Raw genomic sequence first — 27095 nt, forward strand, 5'->3', positions numbered from 1 at the left:
AACTCCATTGACATTAATGGAGCTGTGCCATTTGACACCAATAGAGAATTTGGTCCATTGTAGCAAATAGAAACTAATACTATCATTAAGGTTGCAAGACAGTTTTAACTAGCTTATAACTTTATTAATGTCTTCATTGGGACAGAAATTTCATGGTTGATCGCAGCAGTTCATTTAGAAATGGAATGTCAAAACTGTTCATTCAATCAAACAACCTGATACTACATTTTTTGATTCTATAGCCACCATTGAATTCAGTGGGAGTTCTGAGAGCCAGAGAAGGAGTCCTAAAAATAAATAAATATAAGTGCCAGAATGCGCTTGCAGAACTCAGTCATAAGTGATAGTACCGGAATGCCCTTCTGTCTCCTCAAAAAGGTACTGGTGCAGTGTTTTGGAGTGTTCAGCATCATTCAAGCCCTACTGGGAGCAAAGTTCTTTCAGTATCCGGTTGAAAGTCAGTGTTAGTTAAGGAAGGTTTCAGAATTATTACTAGTAACAGTTGGCTAATTTAAATACTGTGGGGGCCTGTGAAATCCATTTGTCTGTAGGTTTATTAACCAGGTGGTCATCCATGCAACATAATAAAGGAAGTTGTCTGATGGATACTAATCTTTTGGGAGGGATGGGGTATAAAGAAAAAATAGAATTAAAGTGCTGAGTGAATAAAATCAACTATAATAATTGGTGTTCATAAATAGGTTATGCTGTCTAGCTGGAGAACTTAGAAATTCATTTTTGTGTAGATTTTAAGTTGCAATGAAGAGGAGGTTCTGTTTGGAATTTCTTGGTATTGGTCCCTATAGATGTTACTCCCGTGTGATGGGGTGTACCTATCCCACACTAGCCTCAGAAGGGTTAATTGTGCTTTGCAGACTGAGGAAGCCCCTACCCTCCCACTCTGCTGCGCATGCTGAGCCTGGAGGCGAGTATAAAAGGAAGCAGCCCAGCTCACTCTTGGCAGGCTGCTGAAGGAGGAGGATGCAGACTGCGGGCTCTCTCCAGTTAGGTGCTACAGGTACCGATTACAGGCTGCCTAATAAGCCTGGAGAAGAGACCATGCCAGAAGGAGCTATACCACATGAGGACCCAGGGAAACCATGGAGCATCACTGAGGGACTTAGACTTTTCTCTGGGTTAGCATGTTTCAGGAGGATCCCCACTGACTCAGTGGTGAGCACCCCCACCACCACCAGGGCCCTTGGCTGGAACTTGGAGGAACAGGGAGGGCCTGAGTCCTGCTACCATAGGCGCCACACACCCCTAAGTGGTGCCCAACTTCCCCAATTGGCCATGCAATCCCACAGAGGTGGCTTACTTTGTTGACTTGGGTCATTAGGCCATGCTGCCTTGGTGGAAGGGCTGCTTATTGACTCCGGTCATTGGGCCCCGCTGCCCTGAGAAGAAGGGCCACCCTCATTGACTCTGGCCATTAGGACACGCTGTCCTGAGGGGAAGGGCTGTTTTATTGACTCTAACCAGTAGGCCATGCTGCCCTGAGTGGAAGAGCTGCTTTATTGACTATGGTCACTAGGCCATACTACCACGTTTTATAGTCGGGGTCACAAACACAGGACCTAACCAGGTCACATATGGTGAGAAGAAGGAAAAAAACCAATATAGCAGTAGGTTTTTCCCCTTCTTCTCACCATACCTGACCTGGGATGGAGTGTACCTACCCCATGACACTCCAAAATTAGACTTCAGGCATTCCGCAATGGCCTGTCTACCCCAATAACTCAATCTACCAAAATAGCAAATTTAATAGGTAAAAGGGGGAGGCCTGTGCTACAGGATTTGTCAGGGTTTTACCAGAGGGTTTCTCTCCGACCTTTTTGAGGACTCCTTAAAACAGACTAGCTCTATTGACCATTAGAAGGACATGGATGCAACCTTTCACTCAAAGGATTGACACTCAGGCAGTAATTCTCTGAAAACAAAAGTAACCTTTATTTAACACAACACACCCTAATACAGTAAATCTAAAGCATATATTTAGAAGAACAAACATTTTCACAGTACATAAAACACATATCATAAGATAACACAAATGTTATTAGCACAGATGTATGGTATCATAATATTGAGTACTTTAATACACAACTGGAAATAGCTTCAAGTGGTTACGTTCTATATGCGATGGCCAGTCACATACAGGATGCTGACAGCAAGATTTTAAACATTAAAATTTTAACAAACATACACAAACATCCAGCTTTATTATCCCATGGATACATATACATGCAGTTTAATTATTCTTTATAGAAGGGTTATCCTGCTTACTTTCTCTGCTGTCTTCTTGTCCTTCTGAGAAGTCCTTCTGCTCTGTCTCTATTTTCGGTGTTGCCATTGCTACGTTGTTACTGCTTGCCTCTTAAGTGATTTTAGCTCTTTTAGCTCTTCTCCTCTTCTTGATTCTCCTACTGCTCACACACACCGGTACCTTCCACTCACTCTGACTCAAGCTTGTTAGCTTTCTGCCTTATATACAGATTTTAGCCTATCCTAATTGGTTCCTTCAATCCCTATTATTATCAGCCAATCAGCTTCAAGGCCTTTACCTGTCAATCAAAGCAAGACCTGATTGAAGGCCTGAACCTTAGATGCTGGACCTGATTGAAGACCTGTGTTATGCTTAACTGACCTCTCCCTTCAGATTTCGGCGTGACCTTTATTTCACCTCAGCCTTCCTGCTTGCTATTTGCAGAATCTCTCCCAGACCTCCATTTTGGATTTATGTGACTGTGACTGCTTGCGACTGCCACCTTGTTATCACTAGCTGTAACCATGTAAGCCTATCTTTATTAATTATTAAACCTCTATAATTATAAACAACTAGCCATATCTAAATATATCCTAACACTATGATTCACTGTCACCACTATATTTTTTTATTATTGTAAACAAGTTTAATTTCAATCTCTCTCCACTTGAGCTAGTGGTGGCTGTGCAGCGCTCTTAGTGACGTAGTTTTACCCAGAACAGAGCAGCTGAAAAATCTCTTGTATCAAAGATGACAAAGATCTATTTTAGCTGGAGATCTCTCTCACACATGGCATCTGCAGAGTAACATTCTACAGATACAGTTGTAGGTGCATAAGTCATTTCAAGGCCTCCTTTGTGATGTTGTGATATCATCCAATTCAGCTTTGACTCTGTATTTGAGGCACAGTGTTATGATATGTTCGATGGTTTGGATGATTTCACCACAGTTGCACGAAGAGGAGTCTTTGATTTTCCACTTGTACATCAAGTAGCCTCATTTTCCATGATTTCTTTGGATGAGGTTCAATATGGTCCAAAGTCTGCATGGCAGGTCGAAACCTGGAGAACTGCTTATTGTGTCAGTAATAATGTGTGTTTGGAATGGCAGATGAGGTCCAGACACTTTGACATTCCCTGGCCAGATTCAGAGACATGAGCTGGTCATGTGTGGTCCATACTGGTTTTTGAAATTTCTGGTGTTACTGGAGTATGTTATCCATAGCCTGCTGGATGGGAAGTTCTCCATAGTCGTCAGCACATTTAAGTTCTTGTGCTGTGGCCATATCTCAATGGGTAGCTAATACTAAAAGCCATGGTATTGGTGTTGATTTTAAAATTCCTACGATGATTGTCATGGTCTGATTCAGCTACCTGCCCACAAGTTGGGTATGGCAACCTCTTGCCCACACCAGTGCACTGTATTCTGCAGCTGAGTACACCAAGACCAAGGCTGATGTTTGTAACACTGGGGCAGTTGATCCCCAGCTTGTTCCACTAACTTTTCAATAATGTTGATGTGAGTCAAACATCTAAGCTAATAACTTAGATGGAGATGAATGCCTCTTAGGCTGGTTGGCCTTGAAAGTGTCATTCATCCTGAGAAGTAAGAAGGTATTGTGACAGGGTTGGGCCAGATGGTTACAGGAGAGTAATTTTTTGAAGCAAAAAAGGTATTTTATTTGCATAACACACTTACAAAACAAAACAACAGCATATGCAATGTGTAACACAGCAACCAATCACAATTGTTTTCTCATTAGCTTCAGGGGAGACAAGTGTTCAAGCTTGCCTGGGCCCAGAGCGGGGGGCTTCCTTGACTCTCGTGGTCTTCCACCCTTCCGAGTTACCTGGTGGTCCAGAGCGAGGGGGCTTCATCGACTCTAAAGGTCTGCCACCCCCTCGAGTTACCTGGTGCCACGCCCGAGTGTCACCAACAATTCCCTCCTCTGAAAAAAGCATGCAACAAGAGGGGCAGACTGTGGGGTGGACAACCTGGGGGGGGGCACGTGCACCCACGTGTGAAAGGACCCGTCTAAGGTGGTGGTGTCCGCAGCAGCGATGGCTGGGGTCCCTTACTCTCTCCCCCAATCAAAGGGTCAAAGCAAAGGGAGCCAGACGGGGACACCGAGCAGAGAGCCTCGGACAGCACCCACCGCTCCTCAAAAGCATCAAGGGAGTTGGTGGACACCGCCCAGAGGAACTCCGCCCGGATACGTGAATGGACTGAGGATCGGAAAACAGCCCCATAGTCACAGGAAACTCCATCGGCCAACCTCCTCTCTCTCTGGTTTTATAAATGGCCGTTTTAGCCAGGGCTAGGAAGAGGTAAACTAGGAGATCCCGCGACTTTGTGAGGCTGTGGATGGGGAGTGCATAAATAAAAAGGTGAGGGGAAAAATGCAACCAAAAACATAATAAAAGATTTGTGAGGAGTCGGAACAGGGGCTGCAGCCTGGCGCACTCCAAATATATGTGCACCAGGGTTTCCCTCACACCGCAAAAGGGACAGGTATCTGGGATGGGGTTGAACCGCGCCAAGTACGTGCCCGTGCTCACAGCTCCGTGAAGGAGCTGCCAACTAATGTCCCCGATGTGCCTCAGAACCAAGGTGGAATATAGGCTGGCCCACTGGGGCTGCTCACCCTCCAAAGGTGGCAGAAGGTCTCGCCACTTTGTGTCGGGGTGGGACACTAGGGTGAGGGCATGAAGGGTGTGGAGCACGAGCTTGTATAGATGTTTCCTTGGTGCAGTTTGGAAGCATACTGGCTGCAGTTCATGCAGCCAGCTCGCCGTAAAGGGGTGAGGGGGTCGATTGGGTCTACGGGGCAGGAGTCCAATTAAAAGGTCCAGCGGGCCTGGGGTAGAGGGTGGGCGGGGCGTACCCTCAAGCAGGACCCAATCGAGGTAAGCTCTAGCAGCGGGCAGCAAAGTGACCTTCACCTCCTGAAGTATGCGCCGGGGGGTACGAGGTCTGGAGAGCCCCATGCACCGAGCGAGCATCAGGGGATCCAGCCAGTCTCCCCGGTCGTAGTCCAGGAGGTCTCCGACTCTTGTGACTTCTGCCAGGATCAAGCTCTGGCACACCGAGCGGGACTCCGCCACCTGCATACGGAGCTGGGGGTTGTGTAGCAGGGGCTCTGCGAGGAGATCTGCCCCCTCAGTGGCCGCCATGGACCTGGTCGTTAAAAACAGTTTCCAAGTCTGGAGGAGGTCCTAGTAGAAGACCGGCAGCCTGGAGAGGTCTCACGGAAAACCTCCCGGACAGAGATAAAAGAGCTGCCGGTCATATTGGAGCCCTCGGATGCAGCACAGGATGGCATGTGCCAGTATGCTCCACGCCAAACTGCCTGCACCATAAAGGAGCCTCTGTAGGGCCTGGAGGCAGAAGACACGGACCTGAGTGTGCAGACACTTCAGGCCCTGTCCTCCTTCCTTCAGGGGTAGATGAAGAACCCCTACAGGGGTCCAGTGCATTCCTGACCAAAAGAACCCCAGAATCGATGTCTGGAGGTTGGTCAGGAAACCCGGGGCCGGGACCAGGGTGTTGAGCCGGTACCAGAGCATGGACAGGACTAGTTGATTAAGCACCAGCGCTCTCCCTCGGAGGGAGAGACATCGGAGTAGTCCCGTCCATTTCCGGAGCTGCTCTATCACCCCGCCCTCTAAGTTTTCCCAGTTCTCCGGTGGAGAGGGATGCGTGGCAGAAAGGTAAATGCCGGGGTAGAGCAGTGGACCCGCAATCCACCGGGCAGTCTAAAGCGCGGGTGGGAGGAGCTCGCCTGCCGCCAGTCTCCTACCGCCAAGCCAGAGCTCTTCACCCAGTTGACCCGGGTAGAGGAGGCTGCCAAATAGATGGTCTGGCAAGCCTCCACCCACGCCAAGTCGCCCGGGTCCTGGACCACGAGGAGCATGTCATCGGTGTACGCCAACAGGACCAGCCGCAGCTCCGCTTCCCGCAGCACCAACCCTGTCAACCTCCTGCAGAGGAGACAGAGGAAGGGCTCGATCGTCAGAGCATACAGCTGTCCCGAGAGGGGACACCCCTGCTGTACTCCTTGCTCGAAGTTGAATGGTTCGGTCAGGGTCCAGTTGAGCTTAACCAGACACTCTGCGGAAGCGTACAGCACCCAGAGAAAACCCACAAACTGGGGTCCGAAGCCAAACGCCCGCAGAGTGCTCAGGAGGTACCCATGGTCCACCCTATCGAATGCCTTCTCCTGATCTAGGGACAGGAGGGCGAACGACAGACCGTCTCTACGCCCGAGTTCCAAAAGGTCCCGAACCATAAATAGGTTATCAAAGATACTGCAGTCCGGGATGGCATAGGTCTGGTCCGGGTGGATCACATCCGCCAGCACAGACCCTAGCCGCAGCGAGATTGCTTTTGCTACGATTTTGTAGTCCGTGCTGAGGAGCGAGCCGGGACGCCAATTTCATAAATCGCGGAGGTCCCCCTTCTTCGGCAACAAGGCGAGCACTGCTCGCCTGCACAACAGAGGGAGGACCCCGCCCTGCAAAGACTCAGCCCAGACGGTGACTAGGTCTGGGCCGAGGATGTCCCAGAACACGCGGTAAAACTCCACGGTCAGTCCGTCCATGCCCGGAGATTTGTTAGTGGGCATGCGATGGAGGGCTTCCGAGAACTCGGCCAGGGTGAGGGGCAGCTCTAGCCGGTCTCGGTCGCCCACGCTGACCGTGGGGAGTTCCTCCCAGAGCACTCTGCAAGCACCAGGGTCGGTCGGCTCCGGGGCGAAAAGACTTGCGTAGAAGGCTCAGGCCCTCCTGCACATCTCCGCCGGTTCCGTGAGGGGGGTGCCATCTTCTGCCAGGAGGCAGGTGACGTGTTTCTTGGCCCCCCTCGTTTTCTCTAGGGCATAGAAGAAGTGGGAGCCACGATCCATCTCCCGAAGGAGGCGGATGCGGGATCGAACAAAGGCGCCCCGTACCCGATGGTTCTCGAGGGCCCGGAGCTCCTCCCGCTTCTCCTGGCACGCTCCGCAGAGGAGCGGGTCCTCGGGGCTGGCGGCCAGATGCCTCTCCAGCTCTAAGACCTCCCGTTCGAACTGCTTTATCGCCGCATTTCTCCGTCGGCTGGTGCCCCGGGTATAGTCGCAGCAGAAAAGCCTGGCGCGCACCTTCCCCAGGTCCCACCATCGCCGTGCCGAGGGAAAGGCATGCCGCTGCCCTCACCAGGCCAGCCAGAATTCCCGGAAGGACGTCACGAAGCCCTCATCCTCCAACAGGCTGTTGTTAAAATTCCAGTAGGCCGGCCCTGGCCTCTCCTCACAGAGGGAGGCTGTCACGGTGGCTAGATGATGGTCACAAAATGGGGCCAGCCGAATGCTGGAGGAGTGGACTCGTGAGAGATGGAAGCGTAATAAATAAATGCGGTCCAACCGGGAGTGGCTCGACCGATGGGCTTCCACTCAGAGAAAGGTGAACGTGGAAGTGTTATCTGGGTTGTGGTCGCTCCAGATGTCCAATAGGGAGTGATGTTTGACTATCTCCCGGAGGGTGTCCGCGGTGGCCGAGCTCTACTCGGTCCCCAAGCGGTCCTGTTCCTCGAGGGTGGTATTAAAGTCCCCTCCCAAGACCAGGCACTCGTGAGAATCTAAGGTGCCGAGGAAGGCGGACGCCCACTGGTAGAATTGCAGCCGCTCCGGGCCCGATGTTGGGGCATAGACGTTAACAAGGTTAACCACGAGCCCCTCCATACGGACCCGGAGATGCAGCAGGCGACCCGGGACGGCCTCGGCGACCCCTAGCACCTCAGGCCATAGGTCGGGGGAGAACAGGGTCGCCACTCCAGCCTGTCGAACCGTGGCATGGCTAAAGTAGACCCTGTTCCCCCACTCCAGCCGCCAACTGTCTTCGGCGGTCGGGTCCATATGGGTCTCCTGCAGGAAATCCACAGAGTATCCTCCCTCCCAAAGGAAGGAGAGCACCTGGGACCTGCGGAGAGCCATCCTACAACCCCGGGTGTTCAACGTTGCGATGGTGAGAGGTGTCATGGGGAGGGTCAGGGGGGTCCTCACTGGCAGGGACGCTCGCATCTCCCAGCGGGCCGCGCAGCAGTCCGTGAACCATCCCGTAGGTGAGTAATTGTTCGTGGAAGATGCGGACCCGCCAGTAGGCCACGGCATCCTGCTTCCCCATCCCTTTACCTTCCCCCATGAGAGTCCTTGTGGCCCGGAGGATTTGAGAAAAGTCCCCCCATCGCTGGAGAGCAAGGTGTACCTTGTTGCGGGAGCCACGGACATCCTCTAAAAAATTCCGCAGCTCTCCTCGCAGCTCATGCCAGGGTGGGGTTACAGTTTCCCAGTTGTTCCCCGGCGGGGCCATTGGTGCAGCTCTGTGGTCCACTAAAATGGACAAGCAGGGTGCAGACCCCCAAAGGGGTGCCTGATGGGCTGGAGCTTCTAGGCCCGCCTCAAGCTCTGGGGTGATAGGGGGCGGTGGAGGGAAAATAGCAGCTCCTAATGAGTCGGGACAGGAGAACACAAAGGCTGCTCCCTGGGGGTCATCAGTTGGGAAAGGGAAGGAGACAGCCCCAGGGGCGGCAATGACATTGCAGGACGTAAATTGGATAGGGGTAGGGGCAGGGGCAGGAGCAGAGGCGAGGTTCTGGGTTTCAGGAGGAAAGCAGCTGGATGGTGGCGCCTCCCGATCAGGCTTAAGGGTTAAGGGGGTGGGGAGGGAACTCTCGGTGACACTGGGCGCACACTCTGTGGTGGATTTAGTGGCCACAGCATCAGGAGGTGGATTATCTTCTGTAGGACCCCCGCCCAGGAAGGAAGTCGATTGCTCCACACCACGTGGCGCTGGCTGTCACCTGAGCAGGCTCGGTGGTCGTCAGCGGGGTGCCATCAGCGGCTGGCTTGGTGGAGGAGTGCAGGGGCTCCTCGGAGGTGGGAGTGGAAGCAGCAGTTAAGGGGAGGGAGCATGGGGAAAAGAGGGGTGGAGTGAGGTCACCCAGATTGAGATTTGCTGGCAAAAGGTTGTCCTCCCCCTGGGCCCCTTGATCTCCTTGAACATGGAGGAGAGGACACTTTCCGCCACCCCGGGGTTCTCCCCGCCGGCACCCGCCACAACGGTTGCCTCGGGGTTCACGGGGGCTTCGGGTAGCGTCAGGACAGAAGGGGCTTCCTCAAGGGTCTCGGAGGGGAGGGTCTCCCATGGAGGGGAGACACTACCCTCCGGTGCTGCCACGTCTTTCCCAGCTGACACCGGTGGATGGGACGCACTCGTGGGCAAAGCGGAAGGCTCGGCATCACTGCCCCCCTTCCTGGTCTTCCAGGGGGCCTCCGCCTCGGGTAGATGAGGCAGAGCTTGAGCCTTCCACTTGCCTCACTTCCCCTGGACTAGGGCCCAGCCCTCCACGGCATCATCTGGGGGCTGGTTAGCAGGGGTCGTGTCAGGGGGTAAAGGCGATGGCTCAGGGACTTGCGGGGGGAACGGTGGGGCAGCATAAGGGAGGAACCCTGGGGCAGGTTCTCTCCCATGCCTGGTGGTATCTCTGCCACACCCTCCTCCATAGGCCCCGCTAGATTGTCAGCAGCGAGGGCAGGGCTCTCCCGCTCGTCTGGGCATTGTAGGGGAGGTGCCCCTTGGGCCTGAGTGGGAGTAGCGGTGGTCCGAAGAGGAGGGGGGGCGGGTTCGGTACCGGGCAGCCAGGGGTGTTGGCAATGACGGGGCCGATGTCCTGCCCGGTCTCGGGGATCCCAGATGCCCCTCCTTGCCAGGCTAAGGGGCAGTCCCTCTGGACATCCCCGACACCCGGCAGAGGTAGCACCGGGCTTCCCCCGTGGAAAAGTACACCCGGTAACGGGCCCGCTGGTGGGGGACTAGGAAGGACCCTTCGAGCGCCTCTCCGTCACATGCCACCGACGGCAGTAAAAGTTGCACTTGCCGGCGGAAGGAAAAAATGTGATGGAGAGTGGGTCCTTGCAACCCAACGAGAGAGGGCTGATAACAGAAACAGGTTTCCCCAGGGTGGAAAGGGCGGGTAGCAGGGCAGCACTGGGGAGAAAACAAGGGACAGAGGTCAGGACCAGGTGAATGCCCAGGTCCTCTAGCGGCTCTAGGGGGACAAACACCCCGCCCCCCCCACGGCCAGGCCCCTCTCCACTGCTTCCTGGGCAGCAGCCTCCAATGCTAAGAAGAAAACAACCTTCCTGTACATTTTGGAGGCCGCCACAATGGCCGAGGGCCCCACCACCCTCGCCAACGCCCGCACATAGGTCTCCACGTGGGGCGAGGCGGGCACCAGGAGGCATCGGACACCGTGCTTCCTTGTCATGGTGGGAAAGGGGCCCCGGCTGCTATTGATGGTGGCGGAGGTGGTGGGCGGGAGAGATGACGAGGCGTCAGGTGGGGGGGCTGCCACTGCCCGGGCATACATCCTGGGGGCTGAGGGAGGGACATTTGCAGAGCTGGTGGAGGGGGGAGGATGCTGTGGTCAGTGGCGGGGCTGCAGCAGTGGGGGTGGCCCCTGCCATGGAGGGCCCGGTGATTTTAGCGGGGCCCTTCCCCTTCTTCTTGCCCTGGCCTTTCCCGCCGGCTGGGGGGGCTTCCTTAGAGTCTGGGGAGGCGATGGGCATGGCAGCGGCAGAGGTCACCCCGGTGCCCTCTATTGCCGATGCCCCAGTGGGGGCGGTGGCAGGTGATTAACAAGAGCTGGGATCAGGTAGAAAGGGACAAGCTGTGGGGTGGACAATTCAGGGGGGAGGGGGCGAAAAGGAACCACCGTATGCTTGTCCAGAGAGTCCTGTTTGGTTGGCTGGTGTTTCTGGCCCACGCGGTGGAATCAGGGCGAGCAGCTGAGTCCAGAGGCAGATGTTAGACAGCCAGCAAAGATGGTGGAGTGGGGGGGTAAAGATCATAGTGTGGGGGTTGGGAGGACACAGATGGATTGGGGGGCAGCTCTGTGCCACACCCCCTGGGTCCCTACAAACACAGTTAAGACACAGTCAAGGCCTCCCCCCACATGAGAGCACAGTTCGAAAGTTACTCAGTCTGAGGCCCCCTCCACGGCGATTTGTAGATTCCCCAGGCAGTGTTCCTCCGGTGGATGGCTTTTTCTCTGTCTATTTCGGGTTTTCTTTTTTGCATTCCAGAAATGCTGGAGCAAGTGATAAGATCCCTCTCAACTGGAGATGGGTCCACAGACAAACAGCAGCGGCTGGGTCTGGGTCTTTCCACTCCCCCCCTCCGGGGAAGCGGGCTGGCAGGCCCCCCCTCTCTCGGGGGGGTTTTCAGCTGGAGCGGCAGCAGCGTCTGAGGGTGAGCGGGCGAGGGGCTGGGGGGGGGGGTCTAACAGCCAGCTGGCAGCCGGCCAGAACTCTAGCAACAGCAGAGAAAGAAAAAAACAACAACAAAAAGAAAAGAAAGGGGGGAGAGTGTCTGGCCCGGTCGGTGGGGAAGCCGAAAGCAGGGGCAAAAAGCAAGGAAAGCCCAGGCCAGAGGGCAGCAGCAGGAGAGCAGGCTAAGTAGGTCCCTTTTCCCTGGGTAAGGTAACAAGGAAGGTGCCAGAACAATCAGGAACCTTCTGGAGACAATTAAGACAGACAGGCTGATTAGAACACCTGCAGCCAATCAAGAAGCTGCTAGAATCAATTAAGGCAGGCTAATCAGGGCACCTGGGTTTAAAAAGGAGCTCATTTCAGATTGTGGTGTGTGTGTAAGGAGCTGGGAGCAAGAGGTGCTCGGAGCTGAGAGAGAACGCATACTGTTGGAGGACTGAGAAGTACAGGCATTATCAGACACCAGGAGGAACGTCCTCTAGTGAGGATAAAGAAGATATTGGGTACAGGAGGTCATGGGGAAGTAGCCCAGGGAGTTGTAGCTGTCGCACAGCTGTTCCAGGAGGCACTCTAGACAGCTGCATTCCACAGGGCCCTGGGCTGGAACCCGGAGTAGAGGGCGGGCCTGGATTCCCCCCAAACCTTCCAACTCCTGGTCAGACACAGGAGGAGTTGACCTGGACTGTGGGGTCACAAAAACTGCCAAGCTGAGGGCTGCTGTGAAGCTCCAAGGTGAGCAAATCCACCAATAAGCGTAAGACCCACCAAGGTAGAGGAGGAACTCTTTCACAGTATACTTCTAGTTCTTGATTGGACATCAAAAGAGCTCAATCTTCAAAACAATCATTTAGAAATAAACTATATTAATAGGCAGCAGGTTTAAAACAACAAAAGGAAGTATTTCTTCACAGAGTGCACAGTCATCCTGTAGAACTCTTTGCCGGAGTATGTTGTGAAGGCCAAGATGATAACAATGTTCTAAAAAAACTGGATAAGTTCATGGAGGATAGGTCCATCAATGGCTGTTAGCCTGGATAGACAGGGATGCAAAACCATGCTCTGAAGTGTCCCTACCCTCTGTTTGCCAGAAGCTGGGAATAGGGTAATGAATCACTTGTTGATTACCTGTTCTGTTCGTTCCCTCTGAAGCACCTGGCCTTGGGCACTGTTAAAAGACAGGATACTGGGCTAGATGGACCAATGGTCTGACCCAGTATGGCCAGTCTTATATTTTAAAAGATCGAGAACTTTATCCTAAGTTCTTAAATTCTCCCAAAGTTTAACATTCAGAGTAGAAAGGAAGTAAATGATAAGGTAGTCAAAGAGATCAGTGACAGATGCTTTAAATTATTATGAGACTAGAAGAGGAAAGTCTAATAGAAAAGTAAGCTTCGTCAATTTCATTGTGAAGGATAGTAGAGGGAGAAGGTTTTTAAAGAAAGGTAAGTGGAGGTTGAATAGGAGGAGAATGTAGGTTTGGCCAATATGACCAGGGCTAACAATATAAGATATTTTTCAGATAGTCTGTTGGAGAGGAAAGATGTCAATGTCTGAGCACCACATTTTGGCCAAACAGGAAACATCACTTTTGTCATGAAGTAAGAGATGATCCTGTTAGGGATTTTTTAATGGACAGATTGGTCGACATCTGGTTATATACAACAAAATCAGTCTTAATCAACAATGCAAGTGAATGACAAAAATGATTGCTTAACAGAGGTGATCTTTTAAAAGAAGTGGAGAAGAAAAGTAATCATTGACTCTGAATATCCCTAAATGTAATTTGTTTAGACAGGTGCTTGTTATATAAGGATGGTCTCCTGTAGGTTTCACTTAATTTTTTAAAAATAATTAAGGATTATATTTAGAGATGTCCTGGGGATTAATGATGCCCAGATACTGTGGTGAGGGGCACATTACAAATACTGGCAATAAATGGATAGAGACGGATGAGCTATCATGCAAAATACCAAGGATTCTTGGTGACTGTGTTCTTTACTATATGACAACCAACCATCCATTTTGTGTCACATGCTTTGTTCTAAGCTCTTTCCAGATAAGGCTTTCCAAAGGTGGTTATTCTAAGAATATTACAATATAACAATAATATCTTATTTACAAGAATCAGACACTGAGATGAGAATCTTTGTACAATAGTTATAAACATATCATACTTACAACAATGTCTATTCCAAGCAAACATTTATAGCAATAAGAAATAAAAGTTTTGACATATTGTTTCAGCCTTGATCTAGGAAATCTGCTGCTTTGCTACCTGGTAGAAATAGTTATATTAAATATCTTGGCAAATGTATAAGCAAATCTCTCTCTCTCTCTCTCTCTCTAGATATAGATATTCAAAATTTCATAATATAGCACAAATGCCAAGTTATGAGAACATTTATAATTAAACTGTTTTCATACCCTACTAAAGGAATTTTTATTTCAGTGAAGGAGAATACCAGCTGCACAGTGCTATGCATGACTTATTTATAGGCTGCTAATGAAGACATATTTAATCATCATAATTAATTGGTATTTTTGTGCTTTGGGGCTGAATCACAGAAACTTTCTTATGGTGGCTCAAATTGAACATAGCTATGGGGCAAAAATTACACAAGAATACTTTATGCCTGTTTCTCCAAGTTTACTGTTGAATTTAACTGCAGTACACTTTCTGCATCATAACTCACAAATCACCAGCTAAACTAGGAGTTCTCTGGATGGGGTTCTCGAAAGGAGATTTGTGAGGGATGCCATTATGTTATTGCAATCAGTCACCTATTTAATGTAGGAATTTACTTAAAAGAAACCTATTTTTAGTGTGGCATAGTTCAGTAGTTGAAATAATAAAATAATTTTAACGAATTTTCATAAATATCTCGTTTTTTTCTAATGCATTTGATTAAGTACAAATTCTAAAAGGTCATGCAGGAGTACAAACGGATTTACCTGTAGTTATGTGATATTGTTTTAGTTTGGCATTCTCTCTCTTTGGCCATGGATGCAGAGAGGAAAGGGAATCCCATGTGGAGAACTATTCCCTTATCTGCAGTGGTTGCACAGCCAGCAAAGCCTTCATTCTTCCTTGGAACTGAAATTGGTATCTCCACACACTGCCCCATATGTGGCAGAGCAGAGACTGGTCCCAGTGTTGTGGAGAGTACCTGCAAATAATATGGGTGTTTTGATGCAACTGATAAGTATGTGGCCAGGAATGGGTGGAAACTGGTTAATTTATTTCAATAAGTCAACTAGGATGTGGAATCAGCAGCTATATTTTGAGCATTAAGATATAGAGATTGATTCTGTTCGATTAAAGAAATAATTATTCTATGAAAAATAAAACTCTCTTTATTGTAAGTAGGGACAAACCTTAGGGATCATCATGCTCATCTAGTTTGATGTGCTGTAGTAGCCTGTATAACACAGTAGTGCTGCATCTGGTCTGTATAACACAGCCCATAAAACTTCCCTAAAATAATTCCGAGAACATATCTTTTAGAAGAACATCTAATCTTGATTTAAAAATGGTCAATGATGGAGAATCCACCACAACCCTTGATAAGGTGTTCTAATGGTTAATTACTCTCACTGTTAAACATGTTTACCTTATTTCGAATCTGAATTCGTCTAGCTTCAACTTCCAGCCATTGGATCATGTTATACCTTTCTTTGCTAGATTGAAGGGCCCATTATTAAATATTTGTTCTCATGTAGGTACTTACAGACTAATCAAGCATTCCTTCACCTTCTCTTAGATAAGCTAAATATATTGAGCTCCTCAAACCTTTCACTATAAAGCATGTGTCAAGTCTAATTCCCACTCTGGCACTTCAAATGCAGAAGGTGCGGGCCCACAAGGATTCTAAAAATTAATCCTGGCCACTCCAGGCTTGTATTAAAATCCCAAGGTTACAGCTTTTCTCTGACTTCGGATTGGTAGACGCTGCCACCACCCAAGTGCAGAACCCCTTTGAGAGCCCAGGAAGACGCACTTGGGAATTCCTTCCTGTGGGGTACCCTCAAGCCCTTTCACATCCCCTCCAGGGAAGAGCTGAGAAGGAAGAAAAACAAAGGAAATCAGCTGTTGCCGCCAGCTAATTAAACAACATGTGCACAAACCTCTTAAAACAAAAAAATCCAATTCTGTTCTAAAAAAAGAACAATTAATAAAAAAAAGAAAGAAAATACATCTGGGAACTCAGGCTATTGCTGGATTTTAAAAGAGCAACTATAAGGATTAAGCATCAAGAATAGCTTTCTTGAGGTCCAGCTTAAAGGTTACAAGCAAAACAAAAGCACCTGGGTTTAGCACAGAGGAATCGACAAGCCATAATGAAATAAAAGGAATAAACCTAATCGTGTCTTCCTAGACATTTCCTGATCTACTAACATATCTGGGGTTTTAAATGAGTAGTTTCTAGGTATGATACTGATGATTTTTGTACACCTGGCCCAAGCTTCTTACAGCGTCACTGCTGTCCTGTCTGCTTCTCCCCGGGAGAACAACAGTCAGACAAAAGGGGAGTCTTGTTTCAATTTTTAAAAAATTCTAGCCTTTCCATTGGCTTTTTTGGCCAGGTGCCCACTCACTTCCTTTTACCTATGCATAGCAGTGAGACCCTTTAACCCTCTACAGGTAGAGCAATTAGAGAACAGCTACTAAGAGGGATTTTATAGCTATTGGCTGGCTGGGTTACCATAAAAGGAAGCTACCCCTGCCCCCTTCTTTTATCATAGCATGTTTTCTAATCCTTTAATCATTCCTGTGGCTCTTCTAATTTTGTATAATTATACATATAAATGTTTATAGTTAGACATGGACATACAACTATATAGCTACAGTTACACATATACATTCTGAGAGCAGAATTTAACTTCTATAGTCTTCTTCAGTTGCATAAACAACTTCATAAGCATGAGTACATGTGCAGTGGCCATTTTCCCCCATCCCTATTACATTACTCATCAGTAGGTTTGAATTCTGGATCTTCATCATGGCAGCACAGACATCTAGGCCTTGCGTTAAAATAATAACTCCATCAAGTGACAGCAGTAGTAGGCTATTTTCCTCTAGTGCAGTAGTTCTTGAGGCCAGTCCACTGCTTGTTCAGGGAAAGCCCCTGGTGCACCGGAGCAGTTTGTTTACCTGCCGCGTCCACAGGTTCAGCCGATCACAGCTCCCACTGGCTGTGGTTCGCCACTCCAGGCCAATGGGGGCCGTGGGAAGCGGTGCGGGCCAATGGACGTGCTGACCGCCCTTTCCACAGACCCCATTGGTCTGGAGCGGTGAATCGCGGCCAGTGGGAGCCGCGATTGGCTGAACCTGCGGACATGGCAGGTAAACAAACCGGTCTGGCGCGCCAGGGACTTTCCCTGAACAAGCGGCCGACCGGCTTTGAGAACCACTGCTCTAGTGGACCAACTGCTAGATGGGGGAATTAATGCACACCTTGCCAATGTATCATAGATGCATTATATGAGAAAGCAATAGATTATATTATAGTTTGTATTGATTCAAATGTGGCTCTAAACTTCTAAAACTCCCATTGTAATTATTCAAAGATCCCTGTTCCAGTGGGTGATATTTAACAAATAGTTTTACTATATTCAATGTTTAGCCCTTCTCACATTTGGTCTTTCCCATATTTCAGAAACGCCTATCTGTGTTTGCTTTGCTTACGATTCCCAGCTGCATGGATGGCATCTCTGTTATGTTTCGTGTACCTGTATTTGTAAGGGTATTGAGCATCCTTGGTAGTGAAAGATATTTTCCCAAGGATTTGTGATTGACATGAATTGTCTGGTGACAAACACTTAGAAACAATCTCTTTAGTTGTCAGAGATGCTTTGTCTTTTTAAAATGCTCATGAATATGTTATCATGAGTGCCATGCTGTGAGAGGAATCTGTCTCCATTGGAAGTTTAACTGAAGACCCTTTGATCCAAAAGCAGTGATTCTACAAACTGAGCTAAAATAGAATCCCCATTAGCTGTTAGTTGTAGTAGCAGCAATTCTGACAAACCATTTCTAGGCCTCCAGATGAGGGAAAGACCATTAAATACTTCTATGACTTCCAATAAAGTGCTTGCCCTCAAATGCACACATACAAAGATGTTCCACAGCAATACATACATAGCATGCATACCATTCCAGCTAATGTGCATTTAGCTGTATCATATGCGGCACAAGCAGGGTTGTTCCACTAATTAGGTGCCAGTTTGAGGAACATGTCCTTGTCAGGGTATATCTACGCTATGAAATTAGGTCGATTTTATCGAAGTTGATTTTTAGAAATCGATTTTAAACAGTCAATTGTGTATGTCCCCACTAAGTTCATTAAGTCAGTGGAGTGCGTCCTCACTACCGTGGCTAGCATCGACTTACGGAGCGGTGCACTGTGGAAAGCTATCCCACAGTTCCCGCAGTCTCCGCTGCCCATTGGAATACTGGATTAAGCTCCCAATGCCTGATGGGGCAAAAACGTTGTCGTGGGTGGTTTTGGGTACATGTCGTCAGTCTCCCCTCCCTCCCTCCATGAAAGCAACTGCAGACAATCATTTCACATCTTTTTTCCTGGGTTACACACGCTGATGCCATAGCACAGCAAGCATGGAGCCTGCTCAGCTCACTGCTGCTGTTGCGAGCATTGTAAACAGCTCACACATTATACTGCAGTATGTGCAGAACCTGGCTAAGAGACGCAGCACGAGGACGATTGTGAGGAGGACATGGACACAAACATTCCTGAAAGCACGGGATGTGGCAATTGGGACATCATGGTGGCAGTGGGGCTGGTTAATACAGTGGAATGCCGCTTCTGGGCCCGGCAAACAAGCACAGACTGGTGGGACTGTATAGTCTTGCAGGTATGGGATGATTCCCAGCGGCTGCGAAACTTTCGCATGTGTAAGGCCACTTTCCTAGAACTCTGTGACTTGCTTTCACCCTCCCTGACGCTCAGGAATACCAAGATGAGAGCTGCCCTGACAGTTGAGAAGCGAGTGGTGATTGCCCTGTGGAAGCTTGCAACACCTGACTGCTGCTGGTCAGTTGGGAATCAATTTGGAGGGGGCAAATCTATTGTGGGGACTGCTGTGATTCAAGTAGCTAGTGCAATCACTAATGTTCTGTTACCAAGGGTAGTGACTCTAGGAAATGTGCAGGTCATAGTAGATGGCTTTGCTGCAATGGGTTTCCCTAACTGTGGCGGGGCGATAGACAGAACGCATATCCCTATCTTGGCATTGGAGCACCTTGCCAACCAGTACGTAAACCGCAAAGGGTACTTATCAATGATGCTGCAAGCACTGGTGGATCACAAGGGACGTTTCACCAACATCAATGTGGGATGGCCGGGAAAGGTGCATGACGCTCACATCTTTAGGAACTCGGGCTGTTTGAGAAGCTGCAAGAAGGGACTTACTTCCCAGACCAGAAAATTACTGATGGGGATTTTGAAATGCCAATAGTTATCCTTTGAGACCCAGCCTACCCCTTTCTCCCATGGCTCATAAAGCCGTACACAGGCAGCCTGGACAGTAGTAAGGAGCAGTTCACTATAGGCTGAGCAAGTGCAGAATGGTGGTGGAATGTGCCTTTGGATGTTTAAAAGCTCTCTGGTGCTGTTTGCTGACTAGGTTAGACCTCAGCACAACCAATATTCCCATGGTTATTACTGCTTGTTGTGTGCTCCATAATATCTGTGAGAGTAAGGGGGAGATGTTTATGGTGGGATGGGAGGTTGAGGCAAATCACTTGGCTGCCAATTTTGAAGAGCCAGACATCAGGGCGATTAGAAGAGCACAGGTACGCGTGCTGCGCATCAGAGAGGCTTTGAAAACCAGTTTCATGACTGGCCACGCTACGGTGTGACAGTTGTGTGTGTTTCTCCTTGATGCAAACCCACCTCCTTTGTTGATTTTAATTCCCTGTAAGTCAATCACCCTCCTCCCTTCGATCACCGCTGGCAAAGGAAATAAAGTCACTATTGTTTTGAAACCATGCATTCTTTCTTTATGAATTTTAAAAAAGGGAGATAACTGATAAGGTAGCCCAGGTGGGGTGGGGGAGGAGGGGAGGAGAGAAGGACAAGGACACATTGCTTATTGTAGTCACACTACAAATCAAAACTGTTTGAATGACAGCCTTCTGTTGCTTGGGCTATCCTCTCAAGTGGAGTGGCTGGGTGCCTGGAGCCTCCCCCCATCCTGCATTCTTGGGTGTCTGGGTGAGGAGGCTATGGAACTTGGGGAGGAGGGCAGGTGGTTGTACAGTGGATGCAGCAGCAGTTTGTGCTCTTGTTGGCTTTCCTGCAGTTCCATCAGATGCCTGAGCATGTCCGTTTGCTTCCCCATTAGCCTCAGCATTGCATCCTGCCTCTTCTCATCATCCTCAGTTAATGCTTTCCTGGACTCTGCCACTGAATGCCTCCATGCATTCAGCTGTGCCCTATCAGTGTGGGAGGACTGCATGAGCTCGGAAAACGTAATCGCGTTTTTTTCGCCTTCTAATCGGCGATAACCTCAGGGACGGAGACGATAGGGGGAGCATATAAACATTTGCACTGCGGGGGGATAAAAAGGGAGAGTAGAATTTAAGAAGATACATTTCTGAGAACAAAAGGGAGACCCTTTCACAGTGAATCAAGCAATTCACAGCAGAGAGCACATGTGCTTTAGGAACAGTAACTCCTCACTTAATGTTGTAGTTATGTTCCTGAAAAATGCAACTTTAAGTGAAACGATGTTAAGCGAATCCAATTTCCCCATAAGAATTAATGTAAATAGGGGGGGATTGTTTCCAGGGAATTTTTTTTTTGCCAGACAAAAGAATATATATATATATATATATATATATATATATATATATATATATATACACATACACACACACACTAAGAGCTTTAAACAAACAATTTAATACTGTACACAGCAATGATGATTTTGAAGGTTGGTTGAGATGGTGAAGTCAGAGGGTGGGATATTTCCCAGAGAATGCCTTACTGCTAAATGATGAACTAACAATTGGCTGAGCCCTCAAGGGGTTAACTCATTGTTAATGAAGCCTCACACTCTACAAGGCAGCAGGAATGGAGGGAGGGGAGACAGCATGGCAGACAGAGACACACATGGTGTGTGTGTGTGTGAGAGAGAGAGAGAGATGCGCATTTCCCCTTTAAGTATGCTGACCCACTCTTAAGTACACTGCCTTGTTAAGTTAATTAGCAAGCTGAGACCACAGATGCTGCCAAGAAGCTCCCTCCGTCCTGAGCCCTGTCCTATGTCCCCCTGCTCTATGGAAATGGGGTAAGTGGGGTGCAGGAGCAAGGGGGAGGGGAACACCCTGACATTAGCCCCTCTCTTTCTCCCCCCCAGCAAGCAGGAAGCTCGGGGAGAAGCTCCAAGACAGAGGGCAAGAGCAGCACATGGCAGTGGGGGGAGGGACAGCTGAAGTGCTGGCAACTGGTGGCCTGCTAGGTGGCTGCTGCACAGGGAACTTAGGTGAGTGGGGAGCTGATGGGAGGCTGCCGGTCCACCCTGGTTCCAAGCCCCCACCAGCTAGCTGCAATGGGCTGCTCTTCCTGCAAGTAGTGGACAAAGCAGGCGGCTGCCAAACGATGTTATAAGGGAGCATTGCACAACTTTAAACAAGCATGTTCCCTAATTGATCAGCAATGTAACAATGAAACAACGTTAACCGGGATGACTTTAAGTGAGGAGTTACCGTACAAGGTCACAGTTTGCCTTTTATATTGAGCACCTGCCAGTATGGTGACACATCACACACGGCTGGGCAACAGAATTCGGTTTCCAGGAAGCCATGGTAAGCCATGGTTTGGCTTCTAACGCCTTCATAACATGTGGGAATGTTTTCAAAATGCAGCGTCCTCCTTTCCCATAGCAAGTAATGCTGGTTGGGTTTGCCATTTAAAAGGAGGGGCTGCGGTTTTCGGGTGGATGTGCAGCACACACCTCCCCTAACCCCTCCACGTGGCTATTTGGGATGATCCCTTCACCCATCCCCCCGCCCCGTGGCTATGGGATGATCCCTTTTAGCCAAGAGCAAACAGCCCAGCATGAACAGGGTCCTTTTACTGTTCCCTTACAAAAATTCCCCTCTTTCAACCAGGTGACCATGAATGATATCGCTCTCCTGAGGCTAACATGGAAAGATAAAGACCGAATGTTGCTTGAATGCAACCAAAACCCAGGACCATTCGCTGCCATGCTTTGTGCTGCAATGATTCCAGACTACTTGCTACTGGCTTGGCCTGCTAAAGTGTCCTACCATGAAGGATGAAATAAGGCAGCCCTCCCCAGAAACCTTCTGCAAAGGCTTTCAGAGTACCTCCAGGAGAGCTTCATGGAGATGTCCCTGGAGGATTCCCGCTCCATCCCCAGACACGTTAACAGACTTTTCCAGTAGCTGTATTGGCCGCGAATGCATCCCAATTCTTCAGGGCAAATCAAACATTAAACACTATTGCTTTTAAACCCCGTACTGTAGTTACAAATGTGCACTCACCAGAGGTGCCTTCTCCACCTTCAGGGTTGGGGATCCAACCTTGGGAGGGTATTGGCTCCAGGATGATGAAAAAGTCTTGGCTGCTGGGGAGAATGGATGCACCGCTTGCCTGCTGCGCATTCTCCTCCTCCTCCTTCTCTTCTTCCTCATCCACAAAATCCTCCTCCGTGTTGCATGAGACCCCCGCTTGCAGGTGTCCATGGGCAATGGTGGGGTAGTGGTAGGGTCCCCCCCCCAGAATGGCATGCAGCTGATCATAGAAGCAGCATGTATGGGGCTCTGACCCAGAGTAACCGTTTGCCTCCTTTGTCTTTTGGTAGGCTTGCCTGAGCTCCTTGACTTTCACGCGGCACTGTTGTGTGTCCCTGTTGTAGCCTCTGTCCATCATGCCCTGTACGATTTTGGCATATATATTAGCATTTCTTCTTTTTGATCGGAGTTCTGCCTGCACAGATTCTTCTCCCCATACAGCAATCAGATCCAGTGTCTCCCGTTTGCTCCACGCTGGAGCTCATTTGCGATTCTGGGGGGACTGCATGGTCACCTGTGCTGCTGAGTTCGCCACGCTGACCAAACAGGAAATGAAATTCAAAAGTTCCCGGGGATTTTCCTGTGTACCTGGCTAGTGCACCACAGTTGAAAGTGCTCTCCAGAGCAGTCACATTGAAGTACTCTGGGGTAGCTCCCGAAGGCCAATAACATCGATTTGTGTCCGCACTACCCCAACTTTGACCCAGCAAGGTCGATTTTAGCACTACTCCCCTCTCCGGGGAGGAGTACAGAAGTCAATTTTAAGAGCCCTTTAGGTTGACGGAATGGGGTTGCTTGTGAAGATGCATTCATTATAAAATCAATCTAACATGGCTAAATTTGACCTAACCCTGTAGTGTAGACCAGGGCTAACAAAAAGCAATCTCAACATGGACCCCATTAAAAACAAATAATCTTTTCAGCTTCCAGATACTAGCAGGAGAGAACTTTAATACTACCATTTATAACAGACAGATAATCATTCTTACCTGAACATACAGTTCAGTTGTATAATTTGTGCACTTTAAAAATGTGCACACACAGGTGAAAGGTGGTGGGAAATCTGATGATGCAATTCCCCCTGAAATCAATGGGAGTTTCAGCTGTGTAAATGAGGGCAGAGGTGGCCTGCAAAGTTTTTTCTCGGCTTTAGTTTGTCCTGAGCATCGCAAACTTCTGAATACAGAGGTTAACACATATTGAAAACAATCATGGAAAACAACTGGAAAGGAACTTTGTTTCAGTGTTTTATCAAATAGGAAACTATTAATGGAATATTTAATTATCTAAAGGTTTAAAAACAAACTAGAGAAACTTTTAATGACATGAAGAATGAATAAAATTTCTAGAAATGTTCTGTATCAATAGTGCTTTGGGTGAAGTCACATTTTTTAGGGATGCAATCAAGACCAATTATGGTTGTACTTCCTGAAGACACAAGGGCAACCAAGTAGAGTGTATTCTGAATGATATTTGAGATATTTTTTATCCAGAAAATATATTAATAACTCTTATTTTCCTCCTTTTTTGCTGTTTATGGTTAATCATTTGTCATTTTTAAAAAACAAAGCAGAAGACACAAAAGCCCTTTACAGCCTGAGTAATGAACTACACTTATGACATTGACATAACTTCAGTTTTAGATAACCCCATAGAATGCTTTTGATTTTTAACTAGGACAGAGACAGGAAAAAATGCACTATTTTATGCAGAGTTTACTTAGCCATGTCATAAAGTCAGAAATATTCCTCAATTTGGTTTGATAGATGATGATCAGAGCTGTAAAACTAGTTTGACTAACCATGTTTATTCTGATTGATTGAGCTAATTGAAAAACACCACCGATATTCCCTGTATGTATATTTTTCTCTTATTATATTTGTATGATGATAAAAAGGGATGTTTTCAATTCCCTCAAAATAATTATCTTAGCTTTTCTTCGACTGCCAGAACAGATTTCCTGTCTGCCTTACATTAGTCAAAAAGGTAAGCAGTCTGTTTTCGTAGCTTATAACGTTTAACCATTAAATGACTTGCTGGTGCTCTGAAATCAGACTTACACTTTGACAGTCATTCTCAATGTAATACCAAAGATATCAGCTCTGGTTCTGCTCTGTGCTTTGGCTACTTTGCACTGCTCCAAATGCCTAACATGCTGCTTAATCCCTGCATCTGGCACACAAGATCTCGTCTGAATAGGGAGATTTTTGAGGGAGATATATATATATCTGTATGTATATATATATACACCTTTGTGGTTCCTAACTCTCTTACCCCTTCATGGCTACCAGTGTATGTATGGGGGCATGGCTGGGACACCCCTATGACCTGGTGATCCCTGAGTGCCACAATGACCCTTTGTTGCTCTCAGAATCTGGCAGATACCAAGGAACCCTGAAGATGGTACAGCTCTTCATAGAGCATCCCCAGGACCAGGAGACTGCAAAGGGCCATTTTTACCTGCCTTCCTTAGCTGTGCCAAGCACTCCTGGGACACAATAGAGGAACTCATTACACCATCTTCTCATTATGGAACAGTACTAGGCTGAGACTACTTCTTGACAAGAAAGACTGGGAAGTTTTGATTGTCGCTTATCTTGGCTTAGGTATGCTAGTTTAGTAAGAACTTCCAAAGGTTCATGGGCTCAGATCAGATGATCATCAAAACTTCTGGATGATCCAAAATTATGTGGCATAGAAGTTATTCTGAAAATATCTCATGTTCAAATTGCCTCATGAAATCCTCAGTACTACCTGTTCTTGGCCTGTCCAAAACCAGTAGATAAAAAGGTGAGTAAAATGTAAAACACACAATTTATTTTTGAACTGTATAAAAGGACCAAATTCAGTTTGACTTTTTTATTACCCTGTTATTTTGGCTGACATTAATTGGGTTGCCCACCCATTATTACAATTCATTATCTATGAATTTCCTAGAGACTGTATTCCATTGTCACTCCATTATCCTAAACTAACACAGAATGTAGCTGCTTCAATTTTCATTGGACCAGATTACCCCTTCATGTAGAAACCCATCAGAGTGAGCAAGGAGTTTTTTTCCCAGATACTTCAATACTAGGCACCCACAGGAAGTGGTTTGGCCCTCTGAATCCATGGGTGACCCAAGATCTGCTGAAGGACACTATTTCCCTCTTCCAACATTACAGAAGAATGGCTCCAATGGAGTCATGCTGTCTGGACTTTGTCCACTGTCTGCTGCCCCTGAAACACCCCCTCATGTGAGTGTTTCACAATGTCTCGTGAGCACCACAAAAACCCTATAGAAAAATTATTTTTTGTTCCTTGAAGAACCCCAAGTGGATTAGGGAGAAAAAAAATCTCAGATTTGGAAGTAGATACAGTATTATGAACTATGAATGGTAGAGCTGTATGACACATGCTGGTTTAGTTCATGTGGATCCTAACTGGAGCTACCAGGAAAGTAATCAAAAGTTTCATGAAAAAATATCACCTAAAGTTCAACAATTTTTAAAAAAAATACATCCAGTTTTAATTTTAGCAAACATTTAAATTCATGTGAACTCTTTAGCTTCCGACTCTTCTAAGTTGTTTTTTTTTTAATATCTTCCAACTAAATGTGGCATAAGTTAACCCCCCAGATCAAACCAGCAGGTTTTTTAAAGCAGTCTGAAGAGGTAGGGTTAATGCTTGCAAGGTTTCATTTAATGCAGAAGACCTGTCACATAACCAGTTATGAAAATTATCATTATGAAACCACAAAAAAATTCAAAACTTCATATCAAAGCAGAGCCAGCCAAAAATATTGCTCGGAGTTTTGATGAAAGGTAAAAGGTTTAATATCCATGTTCAAACCCCAAACTAGTGAAGTTGAGGATTTCCTTGTAAAGTGTTCCCACAAATCTAAATGTGTATTACAATCACGTGCATTTGCATGACAAGTGTTCATGTAGCTATTCTTTGTGAGTTACCAAGTCATGTGCCAGAAAAAATTCTGTGACAGAGGTGACCAATCAAATATCACAAAGATCATTAGGACTAGCATACTCTAAGATAAGTGAATTTCTGAGCAATCCCATTTTGAAAATACTTTATTTTCTAAAAGCACATAATTAAAAAAAAAACCCTAAACCAAACAATGAGATCCTAGATTGATTTCTTTTTGAGAAAACTGACGTTACTAGAACACTTCACTTTCTTGTTTAATAGCCTCAAAAGAAGCTCTGTTTTACACACATTCTGATTAGCTTTAAATTACCAACAATAATTAACAGAATTGTTAATGAAAAGGGTACCCTAACCCAATTTTTCCTGTGTGCTGTTTGTTTTCAAAGCAAGATGATTGACAGAAGTCTACAGTTTTCTAATCCCTAAAAACATTTTCGTTTACATGCCTGGATCATGAGGAGATTTGCACCAAATGCTGGGATAGTTTGAGCCCTAAAGAGAAAATCACTTCTTTTGTTTGATGGAAAGTTTAATTTTACAAGGATAACTAGTGACTCTTCCTCTCTGTTCTCTGTGTGTCTGTGTCTAAAACACGATTGATTCAGACACATTCTTTAGCAACCATTTATTGGTGCCAGAATCCCATGAATAAAAATCAGAATCTATTTGTTGGTTGGCACATCACAACACATTATAAAGGGCTATTCCATGAAATAGTTTATTGACTTATTTCCTGGTTATTATAGGATAATGATCAAAACATCCCTCATCATAAGGCATATTATTTTGTATTGGTTTTTTAAATATATATAGTACTTGGTCATCATTACCACCAATAACATTAGAACACATGCATTATTAGCCATAATTAGGGAAATAGAGATTATTAATGTATGTACACAATTTTAGAGAATTTTGTCATGAGTGTGCACAGATATTGTACAACGAAAGACAACCTTTTTTTTTTACCTGTTAATTTGTCTTCAGTGACTTGGTCAAACCAGCATACACTGTGTGGTTTCCCCTCCTCCCCCAGTACA

The 27095-nt window shown here is 47.3% G+C and overlaps 1 long non-coding RNA gene across 1 annotated transcript; it reads left to right on the plus strand.

Moving 5' to 3' along the window:
• The first annotated feature begins 876 nt into the window (after positions 1–876).
• Positions 877–25205, plus strand: LOC122464807. Its single transcript, XR_006289197.1, has 3 exons — positions 877–1136; positions 2708–2789; positions 24500–25205. It is a non-coding gene; the product is annotated as an uncharacterized LOC122464807 (long non-coding RNA).
• Positions 25206–27095: the final 1890 nt, after the last annotated feature.

The sequence above is a fragment of the Chelonia mydas genome, chromosome 3 (assembly GCF_015237465.2).
Source record: "Chelonia mydas isolate rCheMyd1 chromosome 3, rCheMyd1.pri.v2, whole genome shotgun sequence".
NCBI lineage: Eukaryota > Metazoa > Chordata > Testudines > Cheloniidae > Chelonia > Chelonia mydas.